Genomic DNA, 13266 nt, shown 5'->3' with positions numbered 1-13266 from the left:
AATACCATGTGCCATCAGATGCAACCTCGACGTGCTCATATTGAATTGTGCAATGAATTTTGTAATTTTTTGCATATCTTCCTGGAAAGAATCCAAAGATTTTTCAAGGCGCTCGATCTTCTCGCTGGCCATGACTTGAGCTCTGGTTTCTACCATACATAGATCTCAATCACTTGATGTTACTTTGAGAAAGTTTTGGACTGCAAGAAAATTGAAGCTGGCAAGTGAATGGTACGACTGTGATCAACTCGACGTCTTGAATCTTACAGGCCTTATTGACTCCTTAACTAACTATGACTATGACTCGACCCTATTGGTTTTATTACGTAAATAAAGGGGTTAGGGTTGGACCCTAAAAAAGAATCGCCATCACCATCCTCATCATCATCATCATCATCATCACCCTCATCATCACCCTCATCATCACCCTCATCAACATCATGACCACCCTCATCTGATGGATGTGTTGTTGCATGAAGCCTTCTAGCCATCATCTCTGACAATAAAGTACTATCTCTAATGACATGTCACATAAGAGACATAAAATCCCATAGATAGTCGTTGTCGAGATGCACAAACATCAGATCCGAACTGACATCTTGAGGCCTCGCAGGCTAGACTCCCTGCCGAACCAAAACTCTAGCAAATCTATCACGGTAATCCATTCGAAATCACATAGTAGTCCTCTGCCCTTAGATGCCCACAACCCCCTGATGATGCACCTCACTATCTTGGGCCTCACCGATCTCCTCATATCCTCCATCAGGTAGTGGCAGAGGAAGGATTTCCCCATCATATGAGTCAATGTCTACAAAATATATAGTATACAAAAATAATTAGACAATTTCATTAAACAATCTAATAAAAGAAGTTAAATAACGTGCTAGAATAAATTTTATTCTAATTTATTAAAACAATAAAATGAAACTAGATTAATTTAAAGAAAACATTAATATTACCTCTATCATCTAGAGGCTCAACCTCTCTCAATAACATGTTGTGACACCCTCTCAAATCAATCCCTGCATATGGATACCCCAAAACAAAAAATGCATGGTCATCCACACTGGCCAATAGCACCAATGCCTCGTCTAAAATCTTGACCATAAACTTTGACATGCCCCTCTTAGGAATCATCTGCCCCCAAATGTGCATCCAGGCTTCAGTGATTGACCTAGGAGGGCAACAACCAAATGTATGTGTTGTCTTTTTAAACCTCTCATGAAACAAAAAAAACAAAAAATCTCGAAAGAAAAAAGGAAGGTATCCTACCCTGTCTTAACAATGCACGATATATATCTAAATTCATGTAAAAATTCCTCAAAAAAATGATAGACCATCTGATGTAACGTGACACTTGAATTAAAGAATAAACACAATACAAAAGAGGGAAACTAATGCACTAACCATAACCATAATAATGTGAAGTGGTGTTGACTAATAATGAGAGGCACCTAGCCTCCTCTATAGAAAAAGAAGAAATTTGTAGTTGTCCACCAAGGACTAGAAAATTTGATGGATGAACCATATGAGGTTCGATATGTCTCTGAGTGTTGAAGCCCCGAAAATCGGGTCGAAAACAAGGGGGATACCCGCCCGGTCCGGACCTTGGTTGGCAGCTCCTTATCCGTTTGGTATAGCGGGTTCGACTGGGGATAATGGGATCAGTTTCCCAATCTAAGGGTATGTGTGTGTGCAGAGTTGGATGATGCTGATCTAAGAGTTCTAATCTAAACTACTTTAATCTAATTCTATGCTATTGTAATCTAATGAAAACAACACATCTAATCTATGCTAACCTGGGATGTATTTTTTCTATTATGCGATCTAAAGAGATTTCAAATAATAACTGGTAATAAAGATCATTCAGCTATCATAAGAATGGAAATCAATTAAGATGAACCACTTTGCATAAAAAGTTAGGCAAAACAGTTGTGAAGAGCATATCGCATAATAAGCTATTCATATATCAAACATAAATAAATGGCTCCACCATACAAAAGTGCCAAATGGTAACTCAAAAGTTCATGCAATGACATATAAACAACTAAAAACTGTATATCACTTTAAGAATATAAGCAGAAATGGTCAAGAGATAAAAGTACCATTTATGACTGGTCCTACTCATAAGCTTCAAGCAACAATGATTTATCTCTCCTTGTTCTAATATCTACCAAGAGTACAGAAGTGCAACATCGGTAGCAGATATCAAATGCAAACATTAATAAACCTTGATCCATTCATTCATCAAAACCTCCTCTGAGGGTGCAGAAGTGCATGTTCTGAGGACAAGTTTTTGACAAATTTCTGGACCCTTCTCTAAATGCATGAGAAGGGTTTAAATACTGCTAACCAAATAACTTAATTACATAAATTTCGGATACGGTTTAAATGACCGCGTTTTATCTAAGCAAACTTATTTTTAAAAATTGAATCTAATTCCTAACTATTTCTGCATTTGCTCCTTAATGTTGCGAGCATGCAACATTTTCCTGGGAAGAGTCGGCTGGTTGTTTTCTGCTTTTGCTTGGGCTACACAAATAGATATGGCAAGCACTGGCACCACTTTTTAGTAAACTAGAAGATATTTTTTGGAATCATCCTCTGGTTGGGCGAATTTACTGCGTATATACTTGGTAACAACCCAAATTTCTCTCAAATTGCTTCTGCTTTTGCTATCTCGGTTTCTGGACTCGTGGATGACTAAGAAAATTAGGGACTTTTTCTTTCTGAACAATTTTCTTAGCGATGCATGATTAGCGCTGGGCGCTAATCGCACATCAAAAACTGCCTCTGTTCTTTGATCCGGGCCTTTCTGATGCGTTTTCCGTCTTTAGCGCTTTTTCCTTTACCGGGCATAAGCTTCAGAATTTTGTAAACATGCTGCTTTTGTGAGCTTTTGACCTTGAGTGTCAAATCTCCTATTGATATCAGCATCTGTTCAGTAATACTCTGAAATTTGCGTTTCTGTTGCATGTGGTATCCGTTTATGAGGACATCTCTTCTCTGTTCTTCGAGCATTGACACTTTCCCTTTTTCTTTAGATGTTTCCTACACATTGCTTCATGTTGTTTCCTATTTTTCATTCCTGCAGTTCACGCAAAGGAAAATAGTAATGATAATAAATTTTGACACGAAAGCTCTAAGCTCTACGAATGTATAAAATCATGACACCCATAGTGAACTAACTCTTCGAAAAACACAAAACTGTCCTTCATGAATACTTTTGCGTACATTCATTAATTTCCTTTAAGGCGCGCGCCCAATTTTTGGTTTAGGGACAACTTTTCTTGAATGCTGAGCCGAGGAAAATTTGCGATGGATGACTTCTGCGACTCGCATCGCAGCATCGCGGATCGCATTATCAAGATGTGTCATCGCAAAGTTTCCTGATCAGTTTATCACAAGATCGCAGCATCGCGCTTATCGCAAGATCGCAACATCGCGCTTATCGCAAGATCACAACATCGCGCTTATCGCAAGATCGCAGATCGCAAATCGTTGCAATTTGTTAAGTTATTGTGTGTTGTTTATGCGATGTTGCGATATGTGATGTTGCGATATGCGATGTCGCATATCGGCCATCGGAGATTTCTTTCATTTATGGGCGCTTCTTAATGTATGTGATGCGATGAGTTTCGCGTCGCTTCTTCGCAGTTTTTTATTGTGCTCATAAAGAAATGTTTCACTCTTCTCCGTGCGATGTATTTTAAGGAGTATAATACAAAAAATTTTATAAAATTTTTTGAATTTTTTACTAAGGGTCCCCACTTCTTTAGTGTTATTGCTAATACTAAAGAAGGAGGGGGGTTGTTGGTGGCCACAACAATGGCGATTCACTTGGAAGAACCAATTATCTCTGCTTTTCTATTGAATTTTTTAAACTTCCAAAACAGAAAATTTTCATAAATCTAAACTTTGTTATGGACAAATAGAGTACATTATGCCTTATTCTATCAATGATATTTTGTTTCAACCTCTTTCTATTCTAATTGTTTGCTTCCTCAGGCTTATTATTGTATTTATATCAGCCATTACTTGGTCTTGTAAAGAAAAAATAAAGTTTTCTCTGTGTGCTAGCTTTAAAATATGCTCGTTTGTCGTAGGTAGAGCCTCTGCTGCCAGCAGGCGTCCATAGCCTCGACAGGGTTACCTGTTACCCAGCAATGATCCTTTATCCTGCTTAAGGTTATCTACAACCTTCAAAGAAAAATCCACATTGACACTTTTCTTGTTTTTATTCTTAAAGAACAATGTCTTGGTTTGGTAGCCAAATTATGACACAGTCATTCACTTGACTTACACTTTTGCTGAACAAGCTGGCTCGTGATGAGACCCTTGTCTTTTGATTTCAACAATCTTGAGTCATTGCCCTATTTTGATGGAAAGTGTTTGGCAAAGTCAGCAAAAGTTATAATATATGTGATCATGATAAGCCAGCTCGTGATGAGACCTCTTATTCTTTTAGATATAGTGCTTCTTGGATTGTCCCTCTAAATGCTGCGATTTTCTTTAACAGGGAGGAAATCATTGTTTTCCTTAAGAAAGCTCTGGACGACAATAATAGAGTTTGAAAACAGCAGTTTTTACAGAGAATCTTTATTTTGTTATTGATACCTTTCATTGTGCTGATATAAAACAATTTCTTCGCTAAAGGTTGCTTTCACCAAATTTTTTGAAGTTGAAACTAGTATCATATCTAGGCTAAAGTTTTTAATTGTATCTGTCAATAATAAATATCAGATTTTCAAAAAATTTCTATTTATACAAGCGAAAGGCTCAAAATCTGAAAGAGAATTGGTGTCTTTTCGTGAATACTAGTAGTAACCATTCACAATTAGTTTTATTATGAAAAAGAAAAGAAAAATAAAGCTATTCTACAAAATAGAAGAATAATCTTCTATGGAAAATATATTTTAAGGATTTCTTCCATTAACAGGCAAAGAATCCCTTCTACCTACTAAATCCTGTAAGACAAATGTTGATGGACCTATGACTTCAACAATCTGAAAAGGACCAAGCCACATCTTTTGAAATTTTTTATGTTTGCCCTTTTCTTCATGAGCCTTATCCCATTTTAAAACTAAATCTCCCATCTGAAAATTTTTGAATCAAAAGAGGATTTCATTAGTGGTTGATGATGAGCATGGGTTTTCTTAGCTTGTTCTCATTGTTCTTCTAATTTAATTATTTCCAGTTGCCTTAGTTGTATGGAGGAAGTAGGTACTTCATCAATGTATTGTATTAAAGACAAAGAGGGAATGACTAAGTGAGTTGGAAGAACCACTTCTTTCCCATAAACTAAATTAAAGGGGGAAGTGCCGATCGAAGCTTTTTTCGTTATTCTATCTGCCCATAAAGCATTTACCAAAGCTTTATGCCAATTCTTTTGGTTCTGGTCAACTGTTCTTTTAATAATCCTGATTAGGTTTTTATTTGTTGACTCAGCTAACCCATTACCTTAGGATAGTAATTGGCCGAATATTTTAGTTTGAACCCTCTTTTAAGTGCAAACTCAGTCATTGCATTTCCAAAAAAGTATGATGCATTATCAAACATTAAAGTCGTTGGCAATCCAAGCCTAGTGATTATAAATTGATCTATGAATTCAATAATATTTTCAGAATTAGCCGTCTTGAGAGGAACCGCTTCTACCCATTTAGTAAAATAATTTGTTGCTGTGAGGATGTACCTATGCTACTTAGAAGAGTGAGGAACGATCTCACCTATTATGTCCAAGCCCCACTGACTGAATGGTTGCTCGATGTTTATCGGTTGTAGTGGCAGGGATGGCTTCTCTTGTCTTCCAGCAGTAGTTTGGCAGACTTGACATTTCCTCACGTAACTGTGTGAATCTTTGAACAACGTAGGCCAGTAATATCCTGCACGTAAAATTTTATGTGCAGTAGCATCTCTAGCATAGTGTCCGCCTGCTGGTCCATGGTGGAGTTCCTGCAAAACTTTTTCAGCTTCACTTTTTTCAAGACATCTAAGAAAAACAGAATCATAATTCTTTCTAAAAGTAATATCATTTATGAGCTGATATTGTTTAGCTTTCAATCTCAGAGCTCTTTTCTTAGTGTGATCCAGGTGTGATGGAGCATACCCGTTCTTAAGATAATAAATGATATCAGCATACAATGATTCTGCATCATTTAGGCTTACCTCATACATTTGTATCTCTTCGGATGAAATTTCAGAGATTTGCAATGCTCCAGACAACATTTTGCAGAAGCATTGACCTCTTACAATGTTTGCTGGTTTGATCTCAAGGTCGTATTCCTGTAAAGCAATGATCCAATTTGCTCTTTTCTCACCCATATCCTTCTGTACTAAAAGATTTCTTACCACTGGAAACGGTACTATGATCTTAGTATGGGTTTTAAGTAAGGAAGGTCTGAAATATTTGACCGCTTTGAAGACAACATAGGCCTGTTTTTCCACGTCTGAATAATTGAGTTCAGCACCTTGTAAATTTGAGCTAAAAAACGCAATTGGAGCTTCCTTTTTTCTTGATTTGCTTGAGTTAGAATTGCAGCATATGATTTCTCTGAGGCAAATGTTTATAAAACAAAAGAATCTGAAAAATTCGGGGTTGCTAAAGACGGAGCATTAATAATAGCTTGTTTGATCAGGTTGAATGCTTCATGTTCATCTTGACCCTATTTGAAATTTGAATTCTTTTTAATCATGGTTTGCAAAGGAGACACAATTCGTGAAAAATCTGGGACAAATCTCTTTACAAAATTGATTTGACCAAGGAAAGATTGCATGGCTTTTTATTATGAGGTAGAGATATTTCAGAGATTTCTTTGATTCTGTCAGGATCAATGTTAATACCGGATTTTGACACTATGAATCCTAGAAGTTTTCCTTCACTTAATGCGAAAATAGATTTCTTTGGGTTAAGTGAAATCCCATACCTTAAACATTGTTGAAAAATTTGTTTTAAATCTTTGAGATGGTCGCTTCGCTTCTTGGAGTACACTATTATATCATCCAAATAAATTACTACAGATTTATTGACTAAACCCTTAAATGCGATGTCCATGGCTCTTTGAAATGTAGCACCAGCATTAATCAAACCAAATGGCATCTTCCGATATGCATATGTGCCCCATTTAGTTTTGAATGTGGTTTTCAACTGATCATCGGGATGCACTAGCACTTGATTATATCCTGAAAATCTGTCCAAGAAAGACATCAGTTCTGAGCCTGCTACTGCCTGTAATATCTGTTCCATAGGTGGAAGAGGAAAATTGTCTTTTTGACAGGCTTTGTTAAGATTCTGAAAATCGATACAGATTCTAATATCTTCGTTTTTCTTTCTAACGGGTACCATATTGGAGACCCATTTGGAATGTCTGACGGGGAAAATTATTCTAGCTTTCAATAACTTATTTAGCTTAGTTTTTATTTGATTTTCTAAATTGGGGTGGATCTTTCTCAGTTTCTGTTGGACAGGTTTTTCGTTGTCAATCATAGGAATAGTATGCTGAATGATAGAAGTGTCGTACGTCTTCAGCTCATCGTAATTCCAGGCAAAAACATTTTTATATTGTCTCAAAAGACGAATATACGCTAGTTTTTCTTCAGGGACTAGGCCGATGCCTAGATTAATGTTTTGTGGTTTATCATCGGTTCCTAGGTTTACTAATTCGTAGTTCAGAGTTGGACTGTAGAGATTTGAATTGGTAGACCTTTTAAACCAATTTTTCAAATCGTATAAGTCTTCTAACTTAACCACTGATTTAGGTATAGCATTATCAATGCTATTTTTTTGTATCTGTCGATCGTGATGGTCTTCGTCAATTATCTGATTGGAGTAGGATCCTTCAGAAGTGAGGAAATTTACAATATCAGGATCGTCATTGAATACTCTCCAATTTGTAATGTTGTCAGGGATGGATGGTCTAAAGATTAATTCTATTGAGAATCTATCTGGACTAAAATCTTCGGAGGGAATAAGCCTAGAGGCTACGTTAGCCAAAAGGTATGCGCTTTCATTTTGGAGTCTCAGGATTGAAGAAATATTAAATGCTATGAAATGCTCACTCAGATCTTGTACTAAAGATTGATAGTGTTTTAAATGACCTGATAGGCAATGTATAGTGTTACGTACCTGTTTGACGATAATCTCAGAGTCTCCGAAGACTTGAAGATACTTGACGTTTAACCCGATTGCTTTTTATAGGCCTTGCACCAAGGCCTCATATTCTGTTGTATTGTTTATGCAATTGAATTCGAGTCTGCACGTAAGCATGGTCTTGTTTCTTTCTGGACTAATCAGAATGCATCCTGCTCCTGCTCCTTCGTTAGATTTAGAGCCATCGAAATATAATTTCCAAAACAAAGATGTATTTACAGGTTCATATACAAAATTAACACACTTTGAACTATCAGTTTGGGAAAAAATTTCGACTTGGGACAAAACTGAATTTTCTAAGTAAGGTGATGTGTGAGCATCGAAATTACCGAGAAAAGAATCTACCGAGTAATTTCCTATGATACTGTTGTTATACGATACTGCTTCATTTTCTCCCTCTAATTCTGTTACTATGTACTTCTGGTGTAACTCTCGTTCAACCTTTATTTGATTCGGTTTACCGTTGTAGGGTAACCACATGTGCGACCAGTCGGTTGCAAAGTATCCATGGAGTTTCTTGGACCAATCCCTGCTAAGAATTAAGCCATAGAATTCTGGGATATCAGCCACTAGAATGTCAATAACCTGACATACCTTCGAGTTAGATGACAATCTTATGGTTACTTGATTAATTTCACCAATCACTTCTACTTGAGATCGATCAAGCTGAACTATGCGCACTACGGATTTTTGTGGTTGAACATTTAACTTAGCACATATTGATCTGGGTAAAATATTCGATGAAGCACCAGAATCTACCAAACAATTGTGCACATTTTTATTGAAAACTTCATAAGTGAGAAGAAACGGGGGAGTGTGATATCTTGATCTTCCTCCAATCAAGGCGATATCATTTGGATCAATCTTATTGATCGCATTAGTTGGAGGTCTTCCCATGTTGTGGGAAGCTTGAGAGAGTACAGCGGTAGGCAAAGTTACAATAGGCACGGTGTGTATTTCTTTCATCATTATCTTCTATTGATGCTTCAATTTGCTTAATTCATAAAGGGTAATATTAGCCCTAGTCTTTTTCATGTCATCAATAATATTGTACTCCATTTCATCCGACACTATCAGTGTTTTTGATGGAGTTTTTTGATCTACTTGGACTGGGCTAGATTGAGTCGCTTTAGTGGTTGTCTTCTTTGTTGTGACTTTATCTTTTGTTGTAGGGCTTGCGCTCTTCTACTTAGGGGTAATTTGGGGAGGATCAAGTTGATTTATGCTTCGTGTGCTAACCGAAAATGCTTCTTGATCTTCTTCTTGTGGGAGGATGAAATCCCACATTCCTTGTAATTCCACAACTTCTTCATCATCGGTCTGCCCTTCAGTGGCACTTTCTTCTTCTTCTTCTTCCTCAGTTTCAGCATTGGAGATGGAATTGGGTGGTTTTTCATTCGTTGAAGGATCTTTTTTAAAAGCTCTGTAGGTCTTTTTTAAAGAAGTTTCTGCTACTTGTTCTTTTATGTCAACCATCTCATTAGACATGGTCTTTAATACTTTCTGCAATCCTTCCAAATCGAAAGGGTCTTTTGTTTGTTTCTTCTTGGAGTCTTCCTTGAAGGTGTTTTTTTTAGACTTGCGTTCCTCTATCACGGATCTCTTTTCCAGGGCTATTACGTGTTTCTCTACTGCTATCGCCTCTGTCATGTTTTCAACTAAGGTTGTTTTATTTGCTCTATCCACGAAGATTGCTATGTTTGATGGTAAAGCAGTAATATACCATTCACATCGTACTTCTTCGCTGGGTTGGGAAGCAGTGGGAATTTTGTTGAGAATTTTATTGAACCGTAAATCGAAATCTTTGATAGGTTCTTTAGATTGGGCTTTAAGATTGGATAGGTCATTGATTAATGTTTCCGTTGATCTGTCATCACCAAACTTGATAAGGAATTGATTCTGGAAGATATCCCAACTCGTGATAGACCCGGAGGGTAATGAAAAATACCATGACCCGGCTGTCCCTTGCAGTGTATAGGGAAAAAGCCGAACAACAGCATCTTCGTTAGTAACTCCGTTGAGATTGATAGAAAGAATGAAATTGTTTATGTGTTCTTTTGCTAGCATGCCTACTTCTGGATTGAATTTGGGCAGCCATTTCTCAGGATGGGCCGGTATTTGACTCAGGGGCGCGGGCATTAAAACTGCCCCAGGGTTGTTCCATGGAGACTGGGCCATTGTTGAGCTGCTAGTAGAGAAAAGTGCAGAAGATGATCTCTGTGGCTGGGAAGATGAGGATACTATGATCGTAGATGATTGAAGAGGGATTGTGGAAGTCCCGGTAGACGGATGGATGATGGTTTGGAATGGAGGTGTGGGTGGTTGACTTCGCGGTGAGGTAGTTGAAATGGGCGATGTAGACAAAAGAGTCTCACTGTCAGACTCTTGTGGTGATTTCCTTGCTCTTTTCCTGGTGGGAAGAGGCAACTTAGTTGGCTGGATGCCAAATTTTTCACTCTTTAACCTGGTTAGGGGATGAGCAGGATTGTACCGCGAAGTCACACTGCTTTGAGATTTATCAGACCTCTGAGGAGAAATGGAAAATCCCTGAAGTTTATGAATCATAGATTCAAATCCAGGGGGTTTAATGGTAGATTGGTCTGAAATATCAGGGTGTGTAGCAGCGATTGATACTCAAGCGACTTCTAACTCTGGATTTAAATATACTGGAGAAGTCGGGGCAGATGATGAGGGCGATTTACTCTTAGAATGGTATTTAGATTTTGATTTAGGTGCCATTCATAGTTCAGGCCCTCCTTCTAGCGCCAAATATGTTGAAGCACCGAAAATCGGGTCGACAACAAGGGGGATACCCGCCTGGTCCGGACCTTGGTTGGCAGCTCCTTATCCATTTGGTATAGCGGGTCCGACTGGGGATAATGGGACCAGTTTCCCAATCTAAGGGTATGTGTGTGTGCAGAATTGGATGATGTTGATCTAAGAGTTCTAATCTAAGCTACTTTAATCTAATTCTATGCTATTGTAATCTAATGAAAACAACACATCTAATCTATGCTAACCCGGGATGTATTTCTTCTATTATGTGATCTAAAGAGATTTCAAATAATAACTGGTAATAAAGATCATTCAGCTATCATAAGAATGGAAATCAATTAAGACGAACCACTTTGCATAAAAAGTTAGGCAAAACAGTTGTGAACAGCATATCGCATAATAAGTTATTCATATATCAAACATAAATAAATGGCTCCACCGTACAAAAGTGCCAAATGGTAACTCAAGCATTCATGCAATGACATATAAACAACTAAAAATTGTATATCACTTTAAGAATATAAGCAGAAAAGGTCAAGAGATAAAAGTACCATTTATGACTGGTCCTACTCATAAGCTTCAAGCAACAATGATTTATCTCTCCTTGTTCTAATATCTACCAAGAGTACAGAAGTGCAACATCAGTAGCAGATATCAAATGCAAACATTAATAATCCTTGATCCATTCATTCATCAAAACCTCCTCTGAGGGTGCAGAAGTGCATGCTCTGAGGACAAGTTTTTGACAAATTTCTGGACCCTTCTCTAAATGCATGAGAAGGGTTTAAATACTACTAACTAAATAACTTAATTACATAAATTTCAGATACGGTTTAAATGACCGCCCTTTATCTAAGCAAACTTATTTTTAAAAATTGAATCTAATTCCTAACTATTTCTGCATTTGCTCCTTAATGTTGCGAGCATGCAACATTTGCCTGGGAAGAGTCGGCTGGTTGTTTTTTGCTTTTGCTTGGGCTACGCAAATAGAAATGGCAAGCGCTCGCACCACTTTTTAGTAAACTAGAAGATATTTTTGGGAATCATCCTCTGGCTGGGCGAATTTACTGCGTATATACTTGGTAACAACCCAAATTTCTCTCAAATTGCTTCTGCTTTTGCTATCTTGATTTCTGGACTCGTGGATGACTAAGAAAATTAGGGACTTTTGCTTTCTGAACAATTTTCTTAGTGATGCGCGATTAGCGCTAGGCGCTAATCACGCATCGAAAACTGCCTCCGTTCTTTGATCCGGGCCTTTCTGATGCATTTTCCATCTTTATTGCTTTTTCCTTTACTGGGCATAAGCTTCAGAATTTTGTAAACATGCAGCTTTTGTGAGCTTTTGACCTTGAGTGTCAAATTGCCTATTGATATCGACATCTGTTCAGTAATACTCTAAAATCTGCGTTTCTGTTGCATGCATTATCCGTTTATGAGGACATCTCTTCTCTGTTCTCCGAGAATTGACGCTTTCCCTTTTTCTTTAGATGTTTCCTACACATTGCTTCATGTTGTTTCCTGTTTTTCATTCCTGCAGTTCACGCAAAGGAAAAGAGTATTGATAATAAATTTTGACACGAAAGCTCTAAGCTCTATGAATGTATAAAATCATGAGACCCATAGTGAACTGACTCTTCAAAAAACACAAAATTGTCCTTCATGAATACTTTGGCGTACATTCATTAATTTCCTTTAAGGCGCGCGCCCAACTTTTGGTTTAGGGACAGCTTTTCTTGAATGCTGAGCTGAGGAAAATTTGCGATGGGTGACTTCTGCGACTCGCATCGCAGCATCACGGATCGCATTATCAAGATGTGTCATCGTAGAGTTTCCTGATCAGTTTATCACAAGATCGCAGCATCGTGTTTATCGCAAGATCGCAGCATCGCGCTTATTGCAAGATCGCAGCATCGCACTTATCGCAAGATCGCAGCATCGTGCTTATCGCAAGATTGCAGATCGCAAATCGTTGCAATTTGTTAAGTTATTGTGTGTTGTTTATGCGATGTTGCGATATGCGATGTCGCATATCAGCCATCGGAGATTTATTTCATTTATGGGCGCTTCTTAATGTATGCGATGCGATGAATTTCGTGTCGCTTCTTCGCAGTTTTTTATTGTGCTCATAAAGAAATGTTTCACTCTTCTCCGTGCGATGTATTTTAAGGAGTATAATACAAAAATTCTTATAAAATTTTTTGAATTTTTTACTAAGGGTCCCCACTTTTTTAGTGTTATTGCTAATACTAAAGAAGGAGGGGGGTTGTTGGTGGCCACAACACCTACCCTGTCTTAACAATGCACGATATATATCTAAATTCATGTAAAAATTCCTCAAAAAA

Source organism: Pinus tabuliformis, chromosome 4_1, assembly GCF_031772625.1.
Source record: "Pinus tabuliformis cultivar Carrire ecotype Pingquan chromosome 4_1, CPIR1, whole genome shotgun sequence".
Taxonomy (NCBI): Eukaryota; Viridiplantae; Streptophyta; class Pinopsida; order Pinales; family Pinaceae; genus Pinus; species Pinus tabuliformis.
This window is presented reverse-complemented; position numbering follows the sequence as displayed.